At 49.0% G+C, this 13,974-nt stretch overlaps 1 pseudogene across 1 annotated transcript; it reads right to left on the bottom strand.

Annotated features, from left to right (window-relative positions):
- Nucleotides 1–6,559: 6,559 nt before the first annotated feature.
- LOC311340582 lies at nt 6,560–7,786 on the bottom strand (annotated as a pseudogene). Its single transcript has 2 exons — nt 7,760–7,786; nt 6,560–7,324 (listed from the first exon to the last, which is right to left on the bottom strand). The product of its transcript is annotated as an uncharacterized misc_RNA (transcript).
- Between the last annotated feature and the right edge of the window lie 6,188 nt (nt 7,787–13,974).

Here is a 13,974-nt window from a genome sequence, read left to right as displayed (position 1 = left end):
AACACCCCAGCCGTACATTCCATTTCTGACATCGTGCCTGGTTTTAACATTCCATCACAAACGACTGGCTCCAAAAAGTACTCTCCCACACAACCACAGCTCACTGGTAACGTCATGGCAGTGGACGCAGCTCCGGTGCGGGAGAAGGCTGATCTGCAGGCCCTGCAAGCCACAGACCCAGTGGTCAAAGCATTTCTCCCCTACTGGAGGAGAGGACGCCCCCCAGACAGAGCAGAACGGTCTAGAGAACCCAACCAGGTTTTGGAGCTTGTCCGACAATGGAGGAGAATCAAGGAAAAGGGCAATATGCTTTACAGAGAGGTACAGATGCCCCCAAGCCGACAGACAGTTCACCAGCTGCTATTACCAAAAGCACTACAAGCAGAAGTACTGACCAGTTTACATGACAATCACGGCCACCAGGGGGCAGAAAGGACGACAGCCTTGGTCAGAGAAAGATGCTACTGGCCAAATATGCGTTCAGACATTGACCAGTGGTGCAAAGAGTGTGAACGTTGCATCATTGCCAAAGCAGTGCGGCCCTCAGTCCGGACATTCATGGGACATCTGACGGCCTCCAAACCTTTAGAGGTTGTTGCCATTGACTTTACCACCTTGGAAAGAGCCAGTGATGGGAGAGAGCATGTCTTGGTCGTGACCGACGTTTTCTCCAAATTCACTCAAGCATATCCAACATCGGACCAGAAGGCCCATACTGTTGTTAAAATCCTCACGGAAAAATGGTTTTACACCTATGGAGTGCCTAAAAGAATTCATTCGGACCAAGGCCGCAACTTTGAAGGTGAACTACTCAAACGCCTTTGCCAGCTGTATGGGATTGCAAAAAGCAGGACGACCCCTTACCACCCAGAGGGAAATGGACAATGCGAGAGGTTTAATCGAACCCTTTTTGATCTTTTGCGCTGCCTCCCAGGAGAGAAAAAGCGAAAATGGCCTCAATTGCTCCCCCAGTTGGTGTTTGCTTACAATACAACAGTCCACCAGTCAACAGGTCATTCACCATACGAACTGATGTTTGGTCAGAAACCCCAGCTACCTGTTGACCTACTACTGGGGCAAGCGGATGAGGAGCCAGCTTCAATCACACCAGATGACTGGGTCACCAAGCATCAAGATCACTTGGCTTCTGTGTATGTGGCAGCTAAAAAGCATTTGGAGGCAGCTGCCACAGCCAGAGAGCAGCGCCAACCTCCAACAACCACAGCCATCCTTCCAGTTGGCACTCTGGTCTATCGGAAGAACCATGTACTAGGACGTAGAAAAATCCAAGATGTCTGGGAATCAACAGTCTACCAAGTGGTGAAATGCCTGGATAATGTCGGTACAGTATACAAGATCCAGTCCCGATCCAACCCAGAACAGCAGAAAACTGTTCATCGCTCTGAACTAAGACCAATCACTGAGAGAGGCGTGCTGGTCTCAGAACCACTAGTGGCCCCCCCTCCCCCCAGACAGAGGGATGAAACCCCCCCCTTAGGAAACGCTAGCGAGGATGAGGACAGCAACAGCAGCCTTCTGTCAGGTTTCATCAGCTCCCCCTGTAACGGTAGCTCTATTGCCGAACAGGAGCCAGCCCCAGACCCTTTAGCACACAGGCCACGAGACTAATGTTCCTGCTAAGTAAAGTGAGTTATGTCACCGGGACGGCGACCTTTTAAAGTGGGGGTGTATGTAACATATGGGACGCTAGGACCCAGGTCACCAGGTGGGGAACCTAGCAACAGCAGCCTCACAGTACATGAGACTAGGATCTCGCGGGACTTTGCAAGTCCACGTTTGTTCTCGTAGCTCACCCTCGTCCATGCTCCTGTTGCCGGCGTCGCAGGTCTGAGAAGAAAAGAGTGTGTCGGTTGGTGCCATGAGGGTTAAACTGCATTGTACCTCGTACCTGTAGGCCTTACCTCGTAGCAGTTTAAGATATTAATCATCAGCACTTTATGACAAGCAGCATTAGCTGTCCCAGTCAATCTACTGTATTACCTGGATGCGCTACAGCTTAGCTCAAAGCAGGCTGAACTGGCGACACACGTCGGCAGGGCAGCCACTGTTCTCTCCTCCCAGAAATCCTTATAATTAGTGTCTCCATTTTTGTTTTATTGCGCTTACCTTGATAGTTGTGACCATCCACCTTTCCATGGTGTCGTAGAATTTAATGTTTGCTCTGGAAGTGTGCAGTGCCTTCGAACCTTTAAGTATACAGTGTTTTGAGCTGTTTAAGTGTGCAGTGTCTTTGAAGTGTGCAGTGCCTTCGAACCTTTAAATACATAACAGTATTCACCTGGTTATGTGTGTGTCCAACTCTAGGTATCAGCCTTATCAAATACAAAGGTATTGATTTTATTGTTGAGGGGATATTGTGGAAATAAACTTTATTTTTGTACAACTTCAAGAGCCTCTGCTTGTCCTTGCCCTAATAGGTATTAACCTGAGTGGGGAGTGGTTGCTGTAAATTAGTCACACTGCGTGTAGTCCAGGGTCTCTCCCCTTTAAAGAGAGTGGCGTTGTCATACACAAGTAATCCTAGTGCCGGTCACACAAATAACAAAGAACACTTGCGTTACAGTGTGTGTATTCACACACACACACACACACACACACACACACACATGTGGTGCTCGCACGGTCCTAGCTCATTGTCTCATTGGCAGGCCAAATTCTCTGGGCGGGCCAAGCAGAGAAATGGAAGGTAACCTGGTCCCGTATGACCGGAAGCGAAATCGAAGCGTTTCAGCTATCCTTTTTTCAAAGATGGAGTAAGATAGCTACTTCTCGGTTTACACCTAATGCAATTTTTAGCTACTGGGGGACCATAGGGAGGCTAGGGGAACTCAACTTAATGTTAGAAAACCTCATAAAGGCCATGGGACATTTAAGATGTCCCATAAGATGTCACATGTCTTATGCGTTTCAGCTATCCTTTTTTCAAAGATGGAGTAAGATAGCTACTTCTCGGTTTACACCTAATGCAATTTTTAGCTACTGGGGGACCATAGGGAGGCTAGGGGAACTCAACTTAATGTTAGAAAACCTCATTCATGCCATGGGACATTTAAGATGTCCCATAAGATGTCACATGTCTCTCTCTTTCAACATCTGTCTCGCTCATCTCTCTCCCATCTCCCCTTTCTCTCTCTCTCTTTGTCTCTCTCCCTCCCATTTCTGTCTCTCTCACTCTCTCACTTTCTCATAATCTCTCTCTCTCTCTCTGTCTCTAGCTCCCTCTCTCTCTCTCTCTCTCTCTCTCTCACTCGTGCTCCCTCTCTCACTCAAAGCACTTAATTCACTGAATTCCCAGAGGACAATTACAACATCCATTAACAGATAAAGACACCAATAGAACGGTCCTGTTTTTCCTTTAGCGTCATGCTTGTTTTCAAAACACACCATACCATGAATGGCACTAACTTAAAATAGCTCCTTATTTACCTCTAGACATGAAGGGGACTGGCCATTAGAAGCCATGTCCAGATCTACCCAAACGTGAGATCACACCCGATGGCAAAACAAGGAAGTTTGCCATGTTTGCCTTTAAGAACATACAAATATTAGCTAAATATTGGCACAAAAGTGCAAACCTCTTCAGATTATAATTGTAACACCTGGTCCACTCCTACGCTATATCGTCTCTACCAATCCCCAGCCACGTTGTCACGGAACACTAACAACTTTATTTGCACCACAATCTGTGTAGTTGTGTCGGTTGGTGCTCTTGTTTACCGTGACACTTAATTAACAGTGTTGGAACAAAATGGCTGCTTTATTAGGAGTGTGTTGTGCTGACCTATAGGCAGAATAGAGAGCGTGTCCTCAACAGCCTGGACTATCATTAAGCTGCCACGGGAGAGGAGGTACAGGAACACCAAGCCTGTGTGGTGCATGGGCCTGAGTGGACACAGGGAGGGAGCAGGTGGGGAAGGCAGGAGGGAAGGAACAAGGAAGGAAGGAAGAGAAGGAGAGAGGAAGGGAGGCGGAAAAGAAAAATATTATTATTATTATTATTAATAATATATATATATATATATATAATTATTATTATACTATTATTCTATATTGTACTTTCTATTTTTAGCGAAGAGTCCATTGTTTATCTTATATATATATATACTGAATTTTTTTATACCTCTTTTTGTATCTCTTATTGTATATACAAGTGTTTCCCTGTGAGCTGCTGGAAAATGTAATTTCCTCGCGGGAGTCATCCCAAAAGGATAATAAAATCGAAGTCTAAGTCTAAGTCTAAGTCTATATATGAATGCTCTGTGTCTGTTGAGCCTGATGTGATGGTATCGCCACAGGCGCAATGAAATAATAATGTGCAGCATTAACACATACACACTTTCTTTCTGGATGTCATTCATAATGCACAGTGGCATTTCTAGCAATGTGTGGCATCTGGGTGTGGAATACATTCAGCTATCTAAACACACAAACACACATCCACACACTCACAAATCTTTACTTTCACCTTTCAGTGTGAGCTCACCGGCCCTTAGAGTCTACAAACACACACACACACACATCCACACACTCACAAATCTTTACTTTCACCTTTCAGTGTGAGCTCACCGGCCCTTAGAGTCTATACCAGGGGTCGGCAACCCAAAATGTTGAAAGAGCCATATTGGACCAAAAAAACAAAAACAAATATGTCTGGAGCCGCAAAAAATTAAAAGCCTTATATAACCCTTATAATGAAGGCAACGCATGCTGTATGTATCTATAGTAGCTATATTAGCTTATCAAAATGACTAAATTAACTACAAATACATAATGAGCCTTCATGATTTAGGCCAAGTCCACACGTACCAAAACGATCTTTTTTTTCTCCGTTTTCCCTGGCATCAAGAACATTTGCGTCCACACGGATCCATCTCAATACGACTCAACACGCTACTTCATGTTCCAGGCGTATAGGTGGCGCTGTTTTAACCCTTTTGATCGTCTCAATTGGCGCACGCATGGCTGTTGTTTGTTTGTAAAATGTGGCTTATGTGGTTGTCCATCAGTCTTTTTTTCTCAGCGTGGTGGCACAGGAGCATAATATTTTGCGTAGTGGTGGGCCGTTATCGGCGTTAACGTGCTGCGTTAACGCGAGACTCTTATCGGGCGATAAAAAAAATATCAATTAATCTATTCTCAAAATTGAACTAACCAGAAGCTGAGTGTTTAATAAAATATACTGTCCATAATCGCGCCATATGCTGGAGACAATGTAGCAATGATAATAGAAACAACTTGGGTGAGCGATGACACGTTTTGGGTTGATCGTGACATCAGAGCGTCGAAATAGTTGGTGTTGTTGTTGTTGTAATAATCCAAATCTTCCTCCGAGCTACCCGCCTTGGTACGGCGGTAGGCGGACGCGTACCAGCCGTCTGCCGTCAACGCCGCCGCCCCGGCTGCCGCGACGCGCACCGGAGACGAGCGTGCCGTGGACCTGTAGCGAGAGCACGTCCCGGCGCCGTTATATTTTCCCGCGTTTGAGTTTGTGATAGTAAGCGTGTAGTAAATTATACTAGAGTTTGTGATGCATTTTGGAAACAGGAGATGAGCCCCTGGTCTAATGCGCCACCTGGCTTGAGAAACCCCATCTTTTTCCATTTTCAAACATTTTTGAAAAAGCTCCAGGGAGCCACTAGGCGGCGTTAAAGAGCCGCATGCGGCTCTAGAGCCGCGGGTTGCCGACCCCTGGTCTATACAAACACACACACACACACACACACACACACACACACACACACACACACACACACACACACACACAGAAGAAGATTCTCAGATGAGACTGATTGATCTCCATGGTTACTAACCTAGCTCCATGGTGACGGACGTATCTCCGTGGTAACTTACCCATCTCCGTGGTGACTGACCTATCTCTGTGGTAACTGACCTAGCCCTGTGGTAACTGACCTAGCCCCATGGTGACTGACCTATCTCTGTGGTAACTGACCTAGCCCCATGATTAGTGACCTAGCCCCATGGTGACTGACCTATCCCTGTGGTAACTGACCTAGCCCCATGCTTGGTGACCTAGCCCCATGGTGACTGACCTATCTCCGTCCGTCATGGTCTCTGTCCTCTTCTTGGAGACCTATGACATGATACATGCAGGTCTGATCCACAGCAGGTCAACTCTGATGGAACAGATTGTGTGGCCACAGCCCTGCACAAGATCAGGTTTACTTTTCAAGGTGTAAGGTAAAAGCGATGCTCCGGCCCAATCCGGTTTATAGTTGGAAGTTAACACATCTTGTCCTCTGAGAAAGGTCTTCCATCAGGAGGCTCTCACCGGGCTGAAAAAGATCTGCTCAGCAAATTGAAACTGTTCTTCGTCATGGTTAGACAACATGGATCCATACGCTACTTAATTCATATTGTGGCGAGCTGCACGAGAAGGACGAGACGGGAGCCCAGGTCAAGCAGTAAATCAACTCCCGCGCCCCATACACCGCTCGGCAACGGGAGTTGTCTTTATTACACACTAAAAAACAGACACACGATAAAACAGAAAACACGGCACATCTGCCCAACACGAACATCACTCGCACTCTGCTGTAGGGGGGCGCTGGAGCCCCGTTCGGGGACCCCATCCCCCGCTGTCCTCCGCCATCTGGCCCGTCGACGGCCACGCCGGCTGGGACGAGGATGGGTGGAACGCTGCCCCGTCCCCCCCGCACTCCTCGACCAGCCCCAGCTGCCGACATGGTTGCGGCTCAGCCGTCTCCCGACCCTCCTCACCGTCGGTCCGGCTGGAGAACTCCACCTCCGCCCGCTCTGCCTCGTCCAAGGCCGCATCAAGGGTCTGGGGCCTGGACATTCTGCCGCAGACGCTCCGGCACCAGTCCCCGCAGGAAGGCCTTGAGCGCCAGGTCCTCCCGGACAGCCGCTGGGTAGTCCGGGTAGCCGCGTCGGGTAAACAGCTCGACATCCGCGGCGTAGACCCCCAGACTTTCCTCCTCCTGGCGGCGGCGAACAGTCAGCATCGCCCGGCTCTGGACCGGCTCCCCGAACCTCCTCTCAAGGGCCCTGGTCAGGGCCTGAAGGTCTCGCTGGTCGTCTTGCTCCAGGTCGAGCAGCACCCGTGCTGCCGTCCCTCCAACGCCAGAGCGAGGTGGAAAACCGCCTCTCTGGCCCCCCACCCATAGTGCCACTCGACCAGCCTGAACTGGGCCAGGTATGGCTCCAGCTGCGTAGCCCCAGAGAACTTGGGCAGCTTCACCACTGGCCTTGCCACCAGGGGGCGGTGGGCAGCTGCCAGTTCTTCATCTGGGGGGCGCTGCGCCCCCATAGCGCAGGGTGCGTGCTACCTGGGCTCGAACGTCGAGCTCAGTCCTTTTCTCCGCGTGCGCTGGGCCATCCCACTTCTGACACCAATGTGGCGAGCTGCACGGGAAGGACGAGACGGGAGCCCAGGTCAAGCAGTAAATCAACTCCTGCGCCCCATACACCGCTCGGCAACGGGAGTTGCCTTTATTATACACCCGATAAAACAGAAAACACGGCACACCTGCCCAACACGAACATCACTCGCATTAATGGTGTTGGGCTAAAAGCTAAAATGTCCTAAAACCATTGTCCCAGCATGCCTTGCGGCACCTGGAACACGGCGACCACGCCCACGGTCGCCACAATATCGATACAACTGAATTGACTAAGAGTAAATGTTTATTTTATAGGGGAGAACAACTTTGACTGTCAGGGCTCAGCAGCCAATCACAGATGGGCATGGATCCCTGACGCTGGTCTCCCGAGGAGACAGACCCATCGCAGCTGGAGATTATTTGTTTATTATAGTTTCCCCTCTTTCCTCTTTTAATTGATTTTGATTGCTGTCCTGACATATAGTTATTTTCCAGGGATCAGATTGGTTCTTATGGCAATGTGCAGTTATTCACCAGGGATCTAATTGGCTATTATCACAGGCAGTGGGCGGAGGCCAGGGAGGGTATTTCTGGTCATCGCTGATTGGACGCTGACCACGCGTGTGGACGTCTGTATTTAGCCTATTTATAAGTCTATACACAACCATGCGTAGTTACGAGTGAAGGTAAGGGCCCTCTAAAGGCTCATTTATGCTCGACGTACGGACGTAATTGTACGCGTCCGTTTCTAACGTTGTTACCGTCACTGCTCACATACTTCCATGCGTCCTTTACGTTGGCATAGATGTTAACCAATACATCCACTAGGGGGCAGCGCAGAGTCAAAAGTTTATGACAACAAACCATAGACTGTAAAAAGAAAACAACAAACATGGCGACTATGGAGGAGGTCTTGATTATGTACATAATAAATAAAAGAAGAAAACGGGCTCGTTGTAAGAGGCGGTGGTCGGTAAGGCCGTTAAATTCATCGCGGCTGGAGGACGGAGAATTTTTCTCTCTCGTCCGTCCGATGCGATCTATGGACACAGAGCGCCACTTCCAGTATTTTCGGATGTCGGCTGGGGCGTTCGATGACTTGCTGCGCCGGGTGGCCCCTCACATCCAGCACAAACCATCACACAGCGCGCCTGTGAGTGTGGCGGAGAGGCTTGCTGTCACCCTGCGCTACCTTGGCACAGGAAGGTTCTTCTTCTGTCTAAGGCTCATAAATGAGCCTTAACCTGCAGGATAGGAAGTGCATCTACAATTACCGATTGGCCAGGGCGAGACGCGTGGTGGAGAATGCCTTTGGCATATTGGCTGCGCGCTTCCGAATTTTTGGCCGTCCGATTGACTGCCAACCTGAAAAGGCGGTGAAGATTGTGAAGGCGTGCGTGGCTCTCCACAACTTCCTGGCATCCACCGAACGAGCCAGATACATACCCGCCACCTTTGTGGATACGACCGCTGACACCGGAGAGGTCCAGCCTGGAGAGTGGAGGCAGCATGTTGCGGGGGACCGGAATATGGTCGACGGACCACGGTGTTCGGTCGGCAGAGCCAGACCATCTCAGAGAGCGGCACTTGTCAGGGAGCAGCTGGCTGATTATTTTTTGTCATATGCTGGCGTGTTTCCCAACCAGTACAATGTGCTACGATTGGGTATGCGCACTGACCAATAAATGCATATACATTGGTCACTTGGAAGCATGACTTTTGATTTATTAGTTATCACATTACACATGTTAACTAATTTGGTTTACGTCAAACTCATTAATTCCATATATCCATATAAATATATAATCCATATAAAATGTTTATACAACGAGCTACTGCCCTGATAGATGAATTAATTATTTAAGTGTAGGCCTATAGCCAAAGCTATAGCGCATAATGGCCACAGAAATTAAATAGTAGGAAACATTATTAGAGAAAATGGGTTTATTTATCAATTAGGCCTACAGCAACTTGACCCACCATACACGCACGCAGGCTATAAAACAAATTTAAAATGATGTCAGTGACTGGGCTATTTCATTATATCTAATTCACTAAGAGGCTACTGAACTTATGTTTCACACAGAACATGAACACAAAACATTATATAACAAATTCCAATAGGATAACACTAACAAATAATTCCAGTAACAGAAGCAATACCGGGTGAAGTATAGATCATTAAAATTGCTCATAATCCCGCATCAGCTGTTTGATATCACGCATCAAAATAGCACTTTGTCGCTGTGGAAGGGTTCGCATAAACTGGCACAGGTAATTTATAAAGGTGATGTGAATGTCATTCCTATCACTTTCCCTCATCCTCTCTCTCTCCCTCTCGCTCTCCTTCACTCTCTCCCTCTCTTCCACCCTTTCTCTCTCCCTTTCACTCTCCCTTTCACTCTCCCTTTCTCTCGCCTTCTCCATCTCCTCTCTATCCTGCCGAATTTCCTGCAGCCTATCAAGGAGGGCAGTCTCGCATGGATCCATATTCGGCCTGACGCTTTTTCGTTTTCTTTTACCACAACGGGAGGCTGATGATGTCGGGGTAGGGGGATGAGATGGTGGGGTAACTGACTGAGGAACGATCGAATCCACTGCAGTCGGGGTGGTGGGAGGGTGGGGTGGAAGAAGGGAAGAGGTAGAGGTAGAAGCCATCAGAGTGGTGGTAGGGTCAGATAGTTGTGGGAAGAGGTAGCAGAAGCCACTCGTGTCGGAGTGGTGGGAGGGTGAGATGTGGAAGAGGTAGAGGTTAGAGGGTTAGATAGAAGTGGAAATTGAGATAGGGATGAGGCGGGGTTGGGGGTAGATGGAGGTGCCTGATCTGCCTGTACATTAGGCCTAGGCCTTTCCTCCTCCTCCTCATCATCATCATCGTCTCCCTCGCCTGCCTACAGAAAGACACCTGTTTTCAAATGTCCTGACCAGGTAAATAGCCTACCATTACAAAATACATCTCTCTCTCTCTCTCTCTCTCTCTCTCTCTCTCTCTCTGAAAATTTGAGTCAGTCCTCCTGTGCCTTATGAACTCGCTCAACCAGCTAAGCTGGGTCAAGATTTTGGGGTAGCCGAACGTTACTGCACCTGCACCACTTCTGCACGCTACCTTCCACTTTTTATGCGCTCTTGCATATTTGTCCCGGACAGCTTTCCAGTCCGTTTTTACCTGTTTAACAGTTTTTCCCATTGCTCTTGCAACCTCCCTCCATGCATTCTCCAAAGCATTCCTGTTGGAGTGCAATTGTACCGAAGTATCGTATAAATGCTGATAAAAACGTATTTGCTCGCACAATTTCTCATCTTCTCCCGCCATTTTATTCAAATATTCTACTGTAAATATAACATAGTTGAAATAATGTACAAAACTTGCAGTATCGCGCCCCCACCGACAACGCATAGTATTGCATGGATCGGCGCGTCGCGTATCAAAAATTGGGATGACACGTTTTGCTACGTGTGACATAGCCAAATTAGGTTTAGAATTACCAGTCTGGAGAATGGAGGAAAGACGCGAAGTTCAATGGATACAAAATATAATTTATTTACTTTTTTTTTGTATAAAAGACACAAGAAATAGCAAGAACATGGGCCCACAAATTCACATACAAATTCCGAGTCAGGCTACCTTTGCTTATCCAGATGAATGCCCTACCTCCTGGATGATAAATCCCTGTAGAAATAAAACATGCTTTTCACTCCAAACCAAACAAAAGAAAAACTTAAAACTAAACTTAAACAAACTAAAGAAAATAACACAGTACACACATGCAAAAAGGAAATTAACACCACTAGAGGGGGATAAATCCAGCCACCAGCAGGGGAGGAAGCCAGCAAGCGACAAAGCCACCAACACTGATTTACAGCCAAGCGTTAATAACAAAACAAAATGACAAAACAACGAACAACACCCAAACACCACCACATGAACGCGCACACACCCACACTCACACACACACGCCGACACTCCGATTAGAAACCCCCAAGCAAGCGGCCCTCCAGCTAGCGGTGGCTAGTAGCCACCTGACAGCCAGCCGAGCCTAGACGAGCGGCCGGAGAGGGGGAGATGCGATCTCACGACAGCGAGGGGATCGGGCCGCACAGCAACAAGAGAACAGAACAGCAACAGCATGAAATGCAACAGACCCGTATGACGGGGAAAGAGAGAGAGAGAGACGGAACCCAGACAGAGGACCACCGCATCCGAATACTGAATGTGAGATAGACACAACATTGATGAGGTAGAAAGTACGAGGCAGGTATTACAGTCCAGGAAGTGCAGCACGCCACCGTGGCTAGAATATAAACAGAACACTAACTTCTCCAACTCAGATAACAAGATGGATAAGTGTGCATACCTGTAACCCGATGGCAAACAGTGCAGAAGGTTGAAGGAGGGGCGAGAGACCACGATGAAGCAGTCCCGGAAAGAAGAGGCGAATGTCTCCCGCGGAGCCTGCACCCTATATATGGTGCACCGCTGCTAATTTCCCACTTACGGAGTGGGCGGGGCGGGGAAGAGACATTCAACCCACCGGTGCCGGTTCAGTGAACGCTCTTCCTGTTACAATTTCCCCCTCATTGTCCCGACGACCGACAGCTGGTAATGGATGATACCTGCAGCCAAGGAGCCTTCGCAGAAACCTTGGGCCTATCTACAGGGTCTGATAGGGCAAGGTTTCCTCCACTGTACCAACGGCACGTGGGAGTCGGTGAGGGTTTGGATGTTGACCCGCTCCTGCTCGGGCTGTCCTACGCAGAACCACCTCACTATCTGTGGCTGATGACTGCGGGCTGCAGGGCGGTGATGTTCTGGGGTCCTCAGCTATACCTGGGTCCGTGGAAGTGGAGGGCACGCCTTCAACTGAAATGGTTGGGACAACATCCACTGCTGGCATGCTCAAAACCTGTGGTGGTTCAGGGACTAGGGCCAGCAAGTCCTTGTCCTCAGATTCACCACCACTTGAAGGAGGAACAGTGGAAGCCTGTGAATGACTGGGAGGGCTGGCAGCTGGAGATGCTAACGCCACACAGGCCTTTAGCAATGTCCGATGGACGTGCCTGAGTTGCTGTAGATCTCCCACCGGTGCTATGGCATGAACTGAGCCTCCCTCTGGGGGTGCTCTCACTACCTGATACACCACTGGACTCCACAGGTCATGGATCTTATGCCTGCCCCGCACATTTAGATCCCAGAGATAGACCCGTTGACCCTCCCCCAGTGGTGCATCATGCACGTTCATGTCATGCCGGGCCTTACGACTGTCAGCTGCTACCTGCAGGCGTTCCCGTACCCCTTCAAAAGCCACTCGCAGCCGAGTTTGGTGTTCCAGGACCCAATCATGTACACTCCCAACAGTTGGTTCTGTTACACGGCCAAGCAGAAAATCGATAGGGAGTCTTGGCTCCTGGCCGAACATAAGGAAGTGTGGGGATTCCCCAGTTACCTGATGGGGGGTGCTATTATAGCAAAACAAAACCTTTGACATTTTGCCCAATCCCGTTTTGCAGTCACCGGCAGAGTTTGCAGCAGGTTATGGAGGGTGCGATTGAAACGCTCGCACTGGCCGTTACCGGCCGGATGGTACGGAGTGCTGCGCGATTTTTGCACCCCATAAAGACTACAAAGTTGTTGGATGAGTAATGACTCAAAACTCCTTCCCTGATCTGAGTGAATCCGACCAGGCACGCCAAACTTACAGAACCATTCCCCTACGATAACCCTCGCAATCGTAGCCACCCGCTGGTCCCCAGTCGGTACCGCCAGGGTGTACTTAGTGAACACGTCAGTCATTACCAAAACGTTCTCAAGACCTGACGCAGAAGGCTCCAGTACTGTAAAATCAATAGCCAAAATCTCATTTGGGCGAGCAGCCAACAAATGGCCCATAAAACTTTGTGTTGCTGGCTGTGTATCCTTGGCCAGCTGGCATCTCTCGCACTGCTGGCACCATCGAGCAACCTCTGCAAACATACCAGGCCAATAGCAACGCAATCACAGCAATTCAGTGGTGCGCTCAATACCCTGATGTCTGTGCTTTTGATGGGCTTGGGTCAGTACTGCCTGCCTCAAAGTACTAGGGAGAACTACTTGGAGTGACTCCTCACCCCCATCCCGGTGGAACACCCGCCGGTAGAGCACCCCATCCTGTTCAGTCAACCGTTTCCATTGGCTAAGCAGTATCAAGGCCTCTTTAGGAAGCTGGCGACACTCCTCCAGACCAGGCCGCACTTGCTGTTTCCAAAACCCAAAAAATGCCTTGCTTATAGCAGGGTCAGATTGTTGCAGGGAACACATGTCTGCAGGAGTGTGACTGGGAAAGACTGATATAAGATCTTGAGTCACCAACAGGGGGGATTGCTGCGCAATTACCTGTGTAAGGAAGGCTGGAATTGTAGTAGCCAGAATCAAACTGTCCACCCCAGGATCGGATTGCTGATCAGGATTGATTCTGATTGCTTTTCCCGGAACGGTATTTGAGCTCAAAGTCAAAAGATGCCAGTTCTTCTGCCCACCGCTGCTCGGTAGCCCCCAGCTTGGCAGATGCAAGATGGCTGAGGGGGTTATTGTCGGTGTACACCACACACCTATTCC

Source organism: Micromesistius poutassou, assembly GCF_964030765.1.
Source record: "Micromesistius poutassou genome assembly, chromosome: 3".
NCBI classification, from domain to species: domain Eukaryota; kingdom Metazoa; phylum Chordata; class Actinopteri; order Gadiformes; family Gadidae; genus Micromesistius; species Micromesistius poutassou.
Note: the sequence above shows the minus strand (reverse complement) of the source record. Positions and strands in the feature narration are given on the sequence as shown.